The sequence below is a fragment of the Lissotriton helveticus genome, chromosome 1_1 (assembly GCF_964261635.1).
Source record: "Lissotriton helveticus chromosome 1_1, aLisHel1.1, whole genome shotgun sequence".
NCBI classification, from domain to species: domain Eukaryota; kingdom Metazoa; phylum Chordata; class Amphibia; order Caudata; family Salamandridae; genus Lissotriton; species Lissotriton helveticus.
This window is the reverse complement of record NC_136057.1, coordinates 100,808,680-100,822,897: the sequence shown is the minus strand read 5'-3', so window position 1 is coordinate 100,822,897 and position 14,218 is coordinate 100,808,680. Positions and strand designations below refer to the sequence as shown.

The 14,218-nt window shown below is 49.1% G+C and overlaps 1 protein-coding gene across 1 annotated transcript in view; it reads right to left on the bottom strand.

The window, feature by feature from the left end:
- LOC144758377 (uncharacterized) overlaps positions 1 to 13,806 on the bottom strand; it is a 58,187-nt gene extending 44,381 nt beyond the window's left edge. Inside the window, exon 1 of the mRNA XM_078646426.1 lies at positions 13,715 to 13,806. The gene's annotated coding sequence lies outside the window, so the exon portion shown is untranslated. The remainder of the gene's footprint in view (positions 1 to 13,714) is intronic.
- Positions 13,807 to 14,218: the final 412 nt, after the last annotated feature.

Here is a 14,218-nt window from a genome sequence, read left to right as displayed (position 1 = left end):
TCTTTCACACCTCTTCCTTCTGAGTTCCTCCTCTACTCATCATCCTGCAACCACAAAGCACTTCCTCTCCCTTTTTAATCCCGACTTATCCATAGGCCTGTTCTGCCTTCTTTCTTTAGCTCCACCAAAGAGTCTTTCCTCCTCCGACTCTTCTCATCCCCTCACTATCAACATCCTTAGCAACTTCTTCACTTTTCCTACCTCCACCACAGTCCCTTGTACTCATCTCCCCTCTTACTTTTCTCCCCCTCACTTCACCATTGCAAAATTATTTTGCTCTCCTCATCATATTCTCCCTCAGACCTCACCACTTTGGCCTAGTGGGCCTTCGACAAAAAACCCTAGGAGAAGGTTTCTCCCAGGTGAGCTCCATGGAATAGAACAGACGTCTCACAAAGGTCGAATTTTGGAGAGGCCAACTTGAGTGGAAGCATGTTGCCAGATGACCACCATCCTCCCTGCCAGCAGTTGGGTCTATAATAAAGTTAGTAGTACAGCCACAATAGTATGTGGTACATTGCCCCACTCTACCTTCCAAACATGAAATGTTACTTCAATGGCAGTCGCAGCATTGCATCTTCCAAAAGACACACTAAACAGCCAGAGTATAAGTACCATTTATGCATGTTTTTCTCACTCACAAAACATAGACATCATTGGCATAAACAATAGACGTTTACCTCAAAGAGAGTACAGATAGAGCATGGGCAGCAGAAAGAGGAACCTAGGGCCCCGGCTGACACCAGAATTGTCTGAAGGCTGGTGAGAGGAGCACAGTTATGCCATGAGGATCACGCCAGACAGAAACGGGCAAATGAGCCTTGGCCCTGCTTCAATAGGAATAGTCCTGCTAAAATTGAGAGCCAGGGCCCTCAGAACAAGAGCACAAACAGCTCTAACCCTGTTTTGGCTTATTTTCCCTGGTCAGTCGGGTGATTGAGTCCTATGATGGAGTGAGCACAGGGCCCAAGTCTAGGCTCTTACAGCATGGCGCTGAAGAAAGCGCAAAAGGAATGGGTGAAAAGCTTGAATTACTCTCTACCACTGGTAACAGTTTGAGGCTGCATTCCCATCTATCATTTTTTTGCTCGCCATCCCATCTCTGACAGGAACCAGCCATGCTCCAATATTTGCATCACTGTGATTAACATGTTCTAACCTTAACTCAGTGATATCCACTTAATCACCTGTGAAAGGTGAAAGGTTGGACAGCCCTGCTAGAATCCAAATCCTGTTCAGGTTGCTTATAGATATCTGTAGATGGCACATAAATGGCATATATACCTACCTACATACACCCAGCTGTGTATATTGAGCAGCAAGCAGGTTTATATATGGAAGGTTTATTTTTGTATTTGAAGTCAAAACATAGTCTTTCTTTTGTGCATTTTACTTGTAATAGTGCCGCACAATATCACTGGCTTAACAGCACTAAGAAATAAATGAAACTCCATAAAGATGTACGTTATAATTCAAAACATTGGTCTAAATGTATGGACTTTTCTGTGGAAAGCAAATTTCTTTTGGCAAAGCACAAACTTTTAACCGCCATGTGATGGGTATTTATTGTATCTCGCATATTGAAGTGGAAGTGTTGCTGGATACTTCTGCTATTTTGTTTGCTCTGGATACATGCACAATTTTCACTTTTGCCTCATGGAACGTAACGTTTGCTTTTGTAACATGCTCACTTGTAATTTTCTCCTCATGTATCATTACTGTTCCTATTGTGAAGCGCTCTGACACCTTCGGGTAAAGTCTGCGCTATATAAAAATGCATAAAATAAATAAAATAAAGAATTTCTAATTGTTGATGGGTGTGATAATGGCATTTTGACCCCTGCCGATTTCCACCAAGCCACATTAAATATGGTAGGTCATTGTTTTTTTGTTAAAGTTTTGAGATAATCATGCATATAATATGAGACAGGAAGGAAGCAGCGATTTTTAAAGTAATACAATCACCTAGTGGCTTGTCTGGGCTCTAAACCATCAATGTAGGGAACACTTTGGATGTAACTGAAGGTCAAGCCAGTAGCCTCAGCCCTGACAGCCCAGGCCACAGAATGTGAGGTGGGTGGGGGGCGGGGAGGGTGTTGCACGCCTCTCTTGGACTGTGTATTTATACCCACTGACCCTGCTCCATGTCAATCGGAATAATGTTTCTGTCTCGTTTTTATGGCCTTTAACCTCTGCATGTAAATAAAGACAACCTAGGAAGGCACCTTTTGTGCTTTCAAGCTGTCTTCATTTACATGTAATTGCAGACCCATTCGCGCCCCCCGGGAACACTTCCACGGCCCCCCAGGGGGGCGCACCCCACAGTTTGAAGACCTTTGGTCTAGAGGCTTTCTGCCCGGTGGGGGGCCATTCGCCCCCTCGACCAGCGGATTGGTGTAACCCAGTGCATAAATGGCTGGGATGGCAGGCATCAAAGAGAGCACCTCCATACCGGTTTATGGTGGGGGAGGTGCGGGCACCTTGCTTGCAGGTTCTGGGATAGGATTGTAGGTCGGTGCCACCTTGAAGATGGTCCACAGTTCTTACAGTGCTTCTCTCCTAACCTTCGTCTGTCCTACATTTTTGGTCTGAAAGCGTGTTCTCGTGTGCTTTATTATGTTGGTGTTGAAGGTTCCCCCTCTGGCTAGGGGAAAGCATGTGTCTTAGTGTGTGCATGCCACTCCTGGCAAAATGTATCTAGCTCTTTAGCCTGCTTTGGGAATTGAGTTCGCATGTGGTTTAATGGCAACTGCATGATGGGTTGGGTGCTTTCTTTAAGGGACCGGTACACTTAACTTCGCAAGTTTTTAAAAATAATCCTAAATTCTACTCTGATTGTAGGGAAAATATGTACACTGGATTGTGCCGGAAATAACTACTTTACTACGAGTTTAGCTTTAGACGAAGATTTAAAAAAACAGAGTTTTCACAATACACAAAACAAACCATATGAAGGGTAACAATCTGTAAGAAAGTGCAATGGTTAATTCAAAGCATTATGAACTGTTTTTAGCTGTGGAAAAGCAAATATAGTAGCGGGCACTGGGCATTTCCCCGGTGGTTTGCCATGGTGGGAACCGGTTATGGGCCCCTGTGGGCCGTTTTTGTTACAGGGCCGTTTTTGCAACATAGCTTCAATACCGGCCCCTGTAACAAAATTAGCCGAAACCGGCCCTGGCAAACAGCTCGGCTACACCCCCAACCCCCCCAGGAGGCCAGGCGAGTACTTTGCCAGGGCCGGTTTTGGTTTCCAGTCTGACACTACCATCCCAGCAATCACAACTCTATAGCACCCACACCTCAGCAGTCACTGCTCTATCAATCTAAAGCAGGGGTATTCATAGTACGGCCCGCGGACCGCCAGCGGCCCAGCAAGCCTTCCCTGGCAGCCGGCGGACCTTGCAGACAATTTACCACGTTTTTAAAAAAAAACAATTAAGAGTGTCAGCAAACACTGCGCACCGCGACTCTGAGAGACTCGGCTGCTCTGTGGGGGCCTGGGCATTCCAGTGATAGTCAGAGTGCAGCTGCAGGGGCACTAAGAGGTGAAATACAAAAGCCTCATTAAAATACAAATGGTCTTTTAAAGACCTGTGAAGTGCTCGGGTGCGGCTGTGTGTGTGTGTGTTCTCCAGGAAGCTGTCTCAGCCCGGGCACACACAGGCAGGGTGAGATGAAGGGGGTGACAGAGGGAGGGAGGGAAAGGGAGGGAGACAGAGGGAGGGAGGGAAAGGGAGGCAGAGAGAGGGAGAGCGAGGGAGGGAGGCTAAGGGAGGGCGAGCGAGGGAAAGGGAGGCAGACTTAGGGAGAGCGAGGGGGGAAGGAAAGGAGGGAGGGAAAGGGAGGCAGACAGACGGAGAGCGAGGGAGGGAAAGGGAGGAAGACAGAGGGAGACAGAGAGGGAGGGAGACAGACAGAGGGAGACAAAGAGAGGGAGAGGGAGGAAAACAGAGGGAGACAGGCAGGGGGAGACAAAGAGAGGGAGAGGGAGACAAAAAGAGGGAGGGAGACAAAGAAAGGGAGAGAGACTCAGGGTGACAGACGGAGGGAGGGAGGAGGGTGACAGACGGAGGGAGGGAGGAGGGTGACAGACGGAGGGAATAAGGTGACAGACGGAGGGAGGAGGGAAGGAGGAGGGAGGGTGACAGACAGAGGGAGGAGGGTGACAGACAGAGAGAGGGAGGAGGGAGGATGGTGACAGATAGAGGGAGGGAGGGAGGAGGGTGACAGACAGAGGGAGGGAGGAGGGAGGGCGATAGAGTGAGGAGGGCGACAGAGTGAGGGAGACAGAGAGGGAAGGAGAGAGATCTCTGTGATGCGCTGTCCAACTGCCCCTGCTGGGTGCTCCTGATCACCCCATGGTTCCTGGAGGATTGCTGGTGCGGGTATCAGATGCAGCAGGCTCTGGCCCTGGCGCCGGTGTCCAACGGGTGCATTATTCCTTTCATAAAGGACCTGGAGCATGCTCAGTGCCCACGGGAGCTGACTTTCATGTACAAAGTGTGGGCCTCCTCGGTGAAGGATGCCGGGTTCCTGCGCGTAAATACCACGCTGACAAACTATTTTGTCTATTAATGTTTCTTGGTGGCTCGCTGCGTACCCAGTGTGTGGTGGGCCCCGGGGGGCATTGCTTTTGAGGCATTTATTCTTTAACATGTTTATGTCCTATATGTAGCCTTGAAGCCAAAGTGTCTACATTGTAAATAAACCAAATATACATAGCTTCATGTTGTTAAATAACTAAAAAACAAAGATATGCGTTTGTTGTAGGAAAAATGGTCAAATAAAATGATGCAAAATTGCCGCAAAATTTCCATATTTGTGCCGCAAAATTTCCATTTTTGTGCCGCTAAATTTGCTAATCCATGCCGTTGTATTCTAGGGGTCTGCTTGGAGTGGCTGTTACCAGTTCAAACTACCACAACCATCACACACTTAACATAACACAAACCACTGCTACGTGCCGAGAGGGCGGACAGCCACTGTTCTCCTCTCCCCCACCTCTCAAACCTCAGTACTCCTCCTCCACCCCAGAGCAGAAGCACCCCCTTACCTCACAGCCCTGAGGAACTGTGTTCCTACCTTCAACTGTTACCGATCTGCCCTCCCTCGACCCTGCCACTGCTCTATCCTCACCAATCAAGCCTTTAATTGTGCAATCACTAACAACAACAAAAAAAGCAAAGGTCTATTTACAGAGCATACTTGGGACGTCTGATCTGGCTATTTCCGCATGGGGACAGGAATAACAAAAAACAGTAAAAGGAGAAATAAATAGATTTGGACCCATTCAGCTGCTGAAACAGGAACGAGTTTGAAAACAAACTCAAATACTGTCCCCCATGGTCGCCTGCTGTCAGGGCTAATTTGGTTTCCAAACACAGAAGTATAGTTTCTGTGTTGCGCCATGCCTGGCACACTTCTGCCCATCCGGAACAGTTTCTTCTGCAAATGAGCGGTCTTTGGGCGTTTATGGCAAATCTATCGCCGGCACTTCTACACGACAGCAAATATTAAAACATGCACACTAAAAAAAAAAAAAAACTACAGTGTAACAACCAAGTAAAGGGGCCGGTAGCCACTGGAGGAGACAAATGACGACATAGCCGTACTAGAAGGGACTAACAAGCCTATTAACCCCTTCAGCGCTAATGACAAGGGTAACTCGTCATGGACTTTCCATTGATTTCAATGGAAAGTCAATGGAACCCCTCGCACACCCCTTAGCAGCCAAGTGGTTAAAGAATCAAACACCAGCATGTGCGAAGGACAAAGACCTAAGCCAATGAAAAATATGGGCGGGGCTTCTCCTCCGTATTTTACTAACATTTCGCCAGAGCAGCGCTTGTGTGCTGGCTCAGGAGCGACCTAAAAAAAAAACCTCTAAAGGGAGCTGCTAGCCATATTACATGTTTTCTTCATTACGGCCAGTACCGTCAAATGATGCAACTTTGAGATCCTTATGACAAATTATAACTTACAAAAGTGCTTTTTACTTAGTAGAAATAAACTAAAAATATAAAAAATACTAGGTTAATTAAATTAATGGCAAGGAACGGTAAAACAGTAGGAAGATGTCTTTGTGTTTACTCACCAGAGAATTCCTCATTAAGCATTAAATGCTGTATTGGGTGTGTGTGCCCTTATGGTTTTCTTTTTGCAAGTTTCTTATTGTTATCTTGTGTACAGTTAATGAAAAAACACACAGATACCAAACAATGAGCACTGGTGGCTGCAATGCTCCAAATTGAAACTGCCATGACTGCCATCCTCTCTTTGTGGTGTAAAGTGGACTTTGACCTCTCGTAGAACAGTCTCCAGCCTTCAAGTACTATATATTTGTATAACTTGTATTCATTCCCTTCTTTGTGCTCTATTCATTTTGTCCCAGATTTAGTAGTGTGTCTCCGGACTCTCCCTCTTACCCAGGACCAACCCCGATCTCTACAGGACCTTCTCGCCTCTGTGCCCCCTTCCTCTTCTAGGATACTTAGCAGTGCCATTTGAGGACTTTGATAGATCAGGCTGCCTGAATCTGTTCTGCACAGGATTACTATTCCCTCCCAGAAAGGCTGGATAATTCTACAGTGCCAGATCGTGTGGAGTAAACTTCCTTCCTCTATTTGACATCTGAGGCAGTTTGGGCCAGGACAATGCTGCATCACCACAGTTGTAGTGGGGATAAACAAGCCCTATGAAAAGAAGTATTTTAATTAAAATTATTAAAAGATACTCGGTAGAAGTCTCCACTTCTCTAAGCACCATCAGCACTAAAGTACTTTCTTCATCTTCCAGGGGCCCCAGATCATCTCACATGCCCCCCCCCCCCCAGGCTTATTGACCATGTTTGGAATATATACGATGAGGATCTTATATGTTGCAGATATTCCGCCTCACCAGTAGACTAAAGGTGGGAACCTCTTTGATGCTAGGTAAATATAGTAGAATGTCACGTCGGAGCTGCAGATAACAAACAAACGGTAACTGCAAGAGCACAAATCTCTGCAAAAATGTTACCTAGTTCGAGGTGGAGATTTCACCTATAGTAGAGGCAAGGTGGCCCCAATCTTTAAAATCGCTTAGGCCAATGAATAGTGTAAAATGGAATGTATGTAATAGAGACAAAGGTAAAATATTGCGTATTTTAATGTTGCGTTGAAACTGTGCAGGTCATTTTGTGATTTTCATTATAACTAAGGCTCTGTGTTTTCCAGTTTTACTGACTGTTGCAGATATAATCTGTCTGTATTTATTTTTAAAGGAGGAAGAATACTGAAAATTATGTTTCCTGTGAGGGACTCTACGTGCTGTTTTCCAAGAATTCCAAACCAACAGATAGACTGCATGGGGAGTTGAAAAACAGGACAGGATTTCCTTAAATACAGGCCTATGTTAAGATATGTTTGTAGTATAATGCTAATATTTAGTTGTGGGTGTAGAATGTTGTTATATTTGGCTGCTCCATTTGCTAAAACACAACAGGCATCAAAGTATAAGTGCACGTTTATCAGTTAAATAAATGTTGAAATGTGCCATTATATGACTATTCTCAAAACACAAAATAGATATGGGTAAATAGCTAAAAAAAATGGTAATAAATAAATATGGATAAATATAGATGGAAACAATAAAAAATACCATTAAACCAGGAGCACTTATTATTACCTATGGCAATGTCAATAATGTCAAATTTACACTAAAGATTTTTCACCTTGTATTGGCATTCATGTTTGAAATGGTTTTCAATTTACTTTTTCTGTCTGCTTTCCTCTTATCTGCAATGTTGCATTTGTTAGCCAGTAGGGGGCACTATAGCCCTGCTTTAGGTGTTTCTAGTGTTTCATATACATTCAGAGTAATCCCTACAAAAGTCAAAAGAAACCTTCAAACCTAAACAACAAGGTTCAAAGCCAAAAGGTCTCACCTGTACGACCTACTGTCTCTGCCGATGGTTGTTAGCCGTGCTGTACAGCTTGCCCGTCGCAGAACACTGTGGATAAAGCTTGTGATGGTTCCTATGTGTCACTGTTCCCTGGATGTCTAGGCTAATGTCTGGAATGCTGGGAGTGAATGATGTAATGGATTATTGGGGTGTGGTTCTCAGCAGATTCTAGGAGGTGGGGACAGCTGGAGGGAGGGAGGAGATATGACAAGGTCGACTTGACACAAAATAAAGAAGTTTCTCAAGACCGTTGTATGAGGGCTCTGCCCTCTAATTCCAATATTTTGACGAGTTGATGGCTTGCATAAAAACGCAGCAAGACTCTGGTGGCAGCTAGGAGCCATTTCTGATAGGAGAGGAGGCCTGTCGTGATAAGGAAGATGGCTGTGTGACATAGAGGACTAGTTTTGGGTAGGTAGCCCTCAAATAATGTAGTGAGCAGGGTCAAGGGGCACTGAGACCTTGCACCTGACCATGGGGAGGGGACAGAAACCGGACACGACTTCCGGTCAGGGAGTGGGGAGTGATCATTACTGGACACGAGGGCAAGGAGAAAGGACGTACATGTGGGCACCGCAGAGAAACCAATAAAGAGTGACGTGACCATCTTGCCTTTCACTCGAGAGGTCGCTCCCCTCGCATCCTCCTCTCCTGACACTCCCGGTTTCCCAGCAATTATCTCTGATTTGCAAGTCGTTCCGCTAGCGCGCACCTCTAGGCACTATATCTGGCTGTGCATTACTGAATATAACTTGTAACAGCGCTTTGACTGTATTTTACTGTGCATTACTGAAGTAGAACTTTAAAAGCGCTCTGACTGTATTTATTTTAAAAGCGCTCTGACTGTATTTATTTTAAAAGCGCTCTGACTGTATTTATCTGGGCATTTCCGAGTATAACTTGTAATAGCGCTCTGACTGTATTTAACTGGCTGTGCCCCAATCTCGCCCTGCCTGCAGCGTTTGTTGTTGTTACTGCCATCTTGTTTGTTGAGCCGAGCCCTCCCTCCACCTCGCTCCCGCCTCCCAGCTGCCCCTCCTACACTCCGCCCCCCCTCTCCATATAGATCAGATGGCTGCACGCGCACGTCCACGCGCTGCGGCCGCGCCGAAGGTGCGCCAAAGGTAAACCCGTCTACGCCCGTCCCCGCCTGGACCGCGCCCAGCGCCAGACCCCCTGGTCCCCGCTTCACCCATCCTCCCCGCATTACATACGACGCCTCCTCCCTCCTTGCACTCAACCCCGGCCAAATCCCTAACTGCGCCCAAGCAGCACCAGGACACACCCATGGACCCTTCACCTGCCACTCCTGCAAATTCACCTGCGTCAAGTCCCAAACCAAATCCACAAACACCAAACAGAGAGCCAACACCAACAACCTCAAATGCATCCTTATCAACACCCGCTCGGTTCACAAACACGCCATCGACCTTTGGAATCTACTCGACACCATTTCTCCTGACATCGCCTTCCTAACAGAAACCTGGATGAATGCCTCTTCAGCTCCAGACATCACCATAGCCATCCCGGACGGCTACAAGATCATCCGTAAGGACCGCCCCATCCAAACAGGAGGAGGCATCGCCATCGTCCACAAGAACACCATCCGCGTCTCAACCAGCTCAGATGAAAACCTCGCTATCGCCGAACACCTTCACTTCCAGATCCACACCGACCCCAAGACAACACTTAGGGGCACCCTCCTCTACAGGCCACCAGGACCCCGTACAAAATTCAGCGAAGACATCACTGACTTTATCACCCCACACGCCCTCCCTTCGGAAGAATACATTCTACTTGGAGACCTCAATTTCCATCTAGAAAAGAGCAACGACAGTAACACCACCACCCTTCTGGACAACCTCGCCAATCTCGGACTCAAACAACTTGTTAACACCCCCACACACTATGCAGGACACACACTTGACCCGATCTTCACTTCCAGCAAGCATATCTCCTTCACTCATACCACACCCCTCCACTGGACGGACCACAGTTGCATCCACTTCATTTACAATAAGACCTCGATCCATAACCACCCTCAACCAACTCTGCGAAGAAATTGGAACAAAATCACCATCGACCAGATCTCAACATCGCTTCTTCAAAAACCCCCTGCCTATTCAACGAACCCTAACCAAGCCACCATCAACCACACACAATGGTTAACCCAAACCGCCGACAAATTAGCACCCTTGAAAAAACATCAAATCAAGCAAGGAAGCAAGAACGCCCCCTGGTTCAACGATGACCTTAAGAAATCCAAGAAGCTCTGTCGTTCCCTTGAGAAAACTTGGAAAACAGACCCAAACACTATCACCCAAGCCGCCTTCAAAAACGCCACCCGCAAACACCACCAACTAATCCGGACAGCCAAGAAATCAGCACTCAAAGACCGACTCGACAACAACGCCCACAACAGCAAGGAACTTTTCAACATCAAAGAATTCCACAACCCCATCGCCAGCTCTAACGACATCACCCCCTCTCAAGTCCTCTGCGACTCCCTTGCCTCATTCTTTCATGACAAAATCGCCGACATCCATAACAGCTTTGACAACCAACCTGTAAACCAGTCCACCCCACTCACCTCCGAACCGTTACCTCCTCCGAATATCCTTTTCGAATGGAACCCAATCACCACAGAAGAGACCATTCGCCTGATGAACTCCATCCACTCAGGAGCCCCTACAGACCCATGTCCCCATCACATCTTTAACAAAGCAGACTCCATTATCGCACCCTATCTCCAAGATGTCATCAACCACTCCCTTAACTCCACCACATTCCCAGAAAGCTGGAAACACGCCGAACTAGGCGCCCTTCTGAAGAAACCCACAGCTGACCCCACCGAACTCAAAAACTACCGTCCCATCTCGCTCCTCCCATTCCCTGCCAAAGTCATTGAGAAAGCCATTAACAATCAGCTCGCCACCTTCCTCGAAACCAACAAATCACTCGACTCCTCACAGTCTGGCTTCCGAGCCAAACACAGCACCGACACCGCCCTCATCGCAGCAACAGACGACATTCGAACACTACTGGACAACGGAGACACAGTCGCCCTTATCCTCCTTGACCTCTCCGCAGCCTTCGACACAGTCTGCCATAGCACCCTGATACAACGCCTCAGAAAAAATCGGAATTCAAGGAAAAGCATTGGACTGGATCATTTCGTTCCTCGCTGGAAGAACTCAGAGAGTCCGCCTCCCCCCTTTTAAGTCAGAGGCCACCGAAGTCATCTGCGGCGTCCCGCAAGGATCATCTCTCAGCCCCACCCTCTTCAACGTCTACATGAGCCCCCTCGCAACCATTGCACGTCAACACAACCTCAACATCATCTCCTACGCTGATGACACTCAGCTGATCCTCTCACTCACCAAAGACCCAACCACCGCCAAAACCAACCTACACGAAGGGATGAAAGAAGTAGCCGAGTGGATGAAGCACAGCCGTCTGAAACTGAACTCGGACAAAACGGAAGTCCTCATCTTAGGCTCATCCCATTCCGCCTGGGACGACTCTTGGTGGCCAACGGCCCTAGGAAAAGCCCCCATACCGACGGACCATGCACGGAACCTGGGCATCATCCTGGACTCCTCACTCTCGATGACCAGACAAGTCAACGCCGTCTCGTCTTCATGCTTCAACATCCTACGCATGCTCAAAAAAACATTTCACTGGATCCCCACCGAAACAAGAAAAACGGTCACCCACGCACTGGTTACAAGCCGTCTGGACTATGGAAACACCCTTTACGCCGGTTCCACCGCGAAACTACAGAAAAAACTCCAACGCATCCAAAATGCTTCAGCCAGACTCATACTAGACATCCCCCGCACAGAACACATCTCCGCTCACCTGAAAGACCTTCACTGGCTCCCCGTCAACAAGAGAATAACATTCCGTCTCCTCACCCACGCACACAAAGCCCTATACAAACTTGGACCTGATTGTCTCAACACGCGCCTTTCCTTTTACACCCCCACCCGCCAGCTGCGCTCGTTCAACCAAGCCCTCGCCGCTGTTCCGCGCATCCACAAAGCCACCATGGGAGGAAGATCCTTCTCCTACTTAGCGGCCAAGACCTGGAATTCCCTTCCCATCCACCTCCGCCTTACTCAAAACCACCTAGCCTTCAGAAAACAACTTAAAACATGGATATTCGATAAGTAAACCTCCCCCCCCTGCTCAAGCGCCTTGAGACCCTATGGGTATGTAGTGCGCTATATAAATTCTGACTTGACTTGACTTGACCTACCTGTCTCTGCGTGGGTCATTCCAAAGATATGACAACTGGCGACGATCAGGTGGGATCAGGAATCGATATCAGAAGCGTGCGGCCCCTCGACGACATCCAAACGGAACCAGGAGCCCACCCTGGTTCACCAACCATCGAAACGAAAACTGCGCCGTTGGGAGCTCATCTGGCTCCAAGAAGACGAAACCAGGAGCCTACCCCGGGCCGTGCACCCCCAAAAGAAGACGTGAAACCAGGAGCCCCCCCAATCGCGAGGAAAGCGGAGCCAGGAGCCTACCCCGGTCCGTGCACCCCCAAAATAAGAAGACGTGATATCAGGAGCCCCCCCAATCGCGAAGAAAGCGGAGCCAGGAGTCCACCCTGGTCCGTGCCCCCCAAAAGAAGACATGAAATCAGGAGCCCCCCAAATCACGAGGAGAGCGGATGGAGGAGCCCACCCTAGTCCACGTGATAGCGCCTGCAGCGGCATCGGGAGCCCACCCCGGCCGCATCAGGTGAGGTGAAGGAGAGGCGAGGACAGCACCCGACCCCGAAGGAAGCCGACTGCTGCCTGCCAAGCTGAACATGGACTGGAAACACTTACCACAGATGATCAGAACAAGGACAACATCCTTCAACCAACACACCCTGCACGGGGGAGCCTGTTAGCATGGAGGCAAGTGCTTCAGCGCCAAGCAGAGGGGTAGGAAGCGCTATAGATTACAATGCAATACACAGAGAACTGCAATTGACCCCCTCTGCATGAAATGCAAAGTTCATGATAACTCCGCTCCTAGACTCTGTTAGACTCCCCAAGTGGCCCCTCAGTGGAGAGGGGTGGGTGGATGTCACTCCTCCAGGAGGCTCCCCAAGTGGCCCCTCAGTGGAGAGGGGTGGGTGAAGGTCACTCCTCCAGGAGGCTCCCCAAGTGGCCCCTCAGTGGAGAGGGGTGGGTGAAGGTCACTCCTCCAGGAGGCTCCCCAAGTGGCCCCTCAGTGGAGAGGGGTGGGTGGATGTCACTCCTCCAGGAGGCTCCCCAAGTGGCCCCTCAGTGGAGAGGGGTGGGTGAAGGTCACTCCTCCAGGAGGCTCCCCAAGTGGCCCCTCAGTGGAGAGGGGTGGGTGGAGGTCACTCCTCCAGGAGGCTCCCCGAGTGACCCTTCAATGGAGAGGGGTGGGTGGAGGTCACTCCTCCAGGAGGCTCTCCTCACGGTGCTATAGGCGGCTGTAAACACCCTGCAGCCTCCTTCACCATGGCCCCCCCTCAGGAGGAACACCTCCCCCCCCCAGGCATCCCTGACAGTCTGTGACTTGAACCCAAACCCTGCGCCCCGGGGTCTCTCCTTCGGCAGACTTGATCCAACCTATAATGACCCTGAGTCCAGCAGCGCCGGACAGACCGACAACAACCACCAGACCCGAGGAGGAGACTCTGTGTGAGAGGAGATGAAAGCGGCAGCCAAACGACTGGGAGAGAGGAATATTATGACAATAATCTTCATATAAAACAACCAGTGATGACGCCTCACTCACCCCTGCAGGGATCCTGCTCTTCACTGCAGCAGCAACACCCTAAGGTCAGGCGGAAGCTGACCAGAAAGCAGGATCACCCACTGCGCATGCGCATAGCCCTGAGCTAACGTCTCGAGCACACTAAGAACTGCTCATGCGCGGCTTCTAACTTCCGGTCTGATTCAAGGGCAGTCATTGAGTTCTTCGTGAACTCTGAGCTGCGCATGCTCAGTCATAATTCCTTCTGGCTTCCGAGCTGCGCATGCGCAGAGGAATGGGTGCCACTCCCCGGCTGCAGAGCGCTTCGAAGGCTGTTCAAACGCGGGCAGGCGCTGCAGAGCTGCCGAGGACACACGCACAGGTGGATATTAAGAGTTGTATCAAATAAAGCAGTTATTAGTGGATGGCCTGCAGGCACTTTGGGTGCTGAGAGCGAGAGGGGAGCGCCTGGAGGTGGTTGATGACGTCAGTATAAGGGGGAGGGGGATGGAGTGGGGAGGGGCTCAGGCGACATGTGCGTGGGCA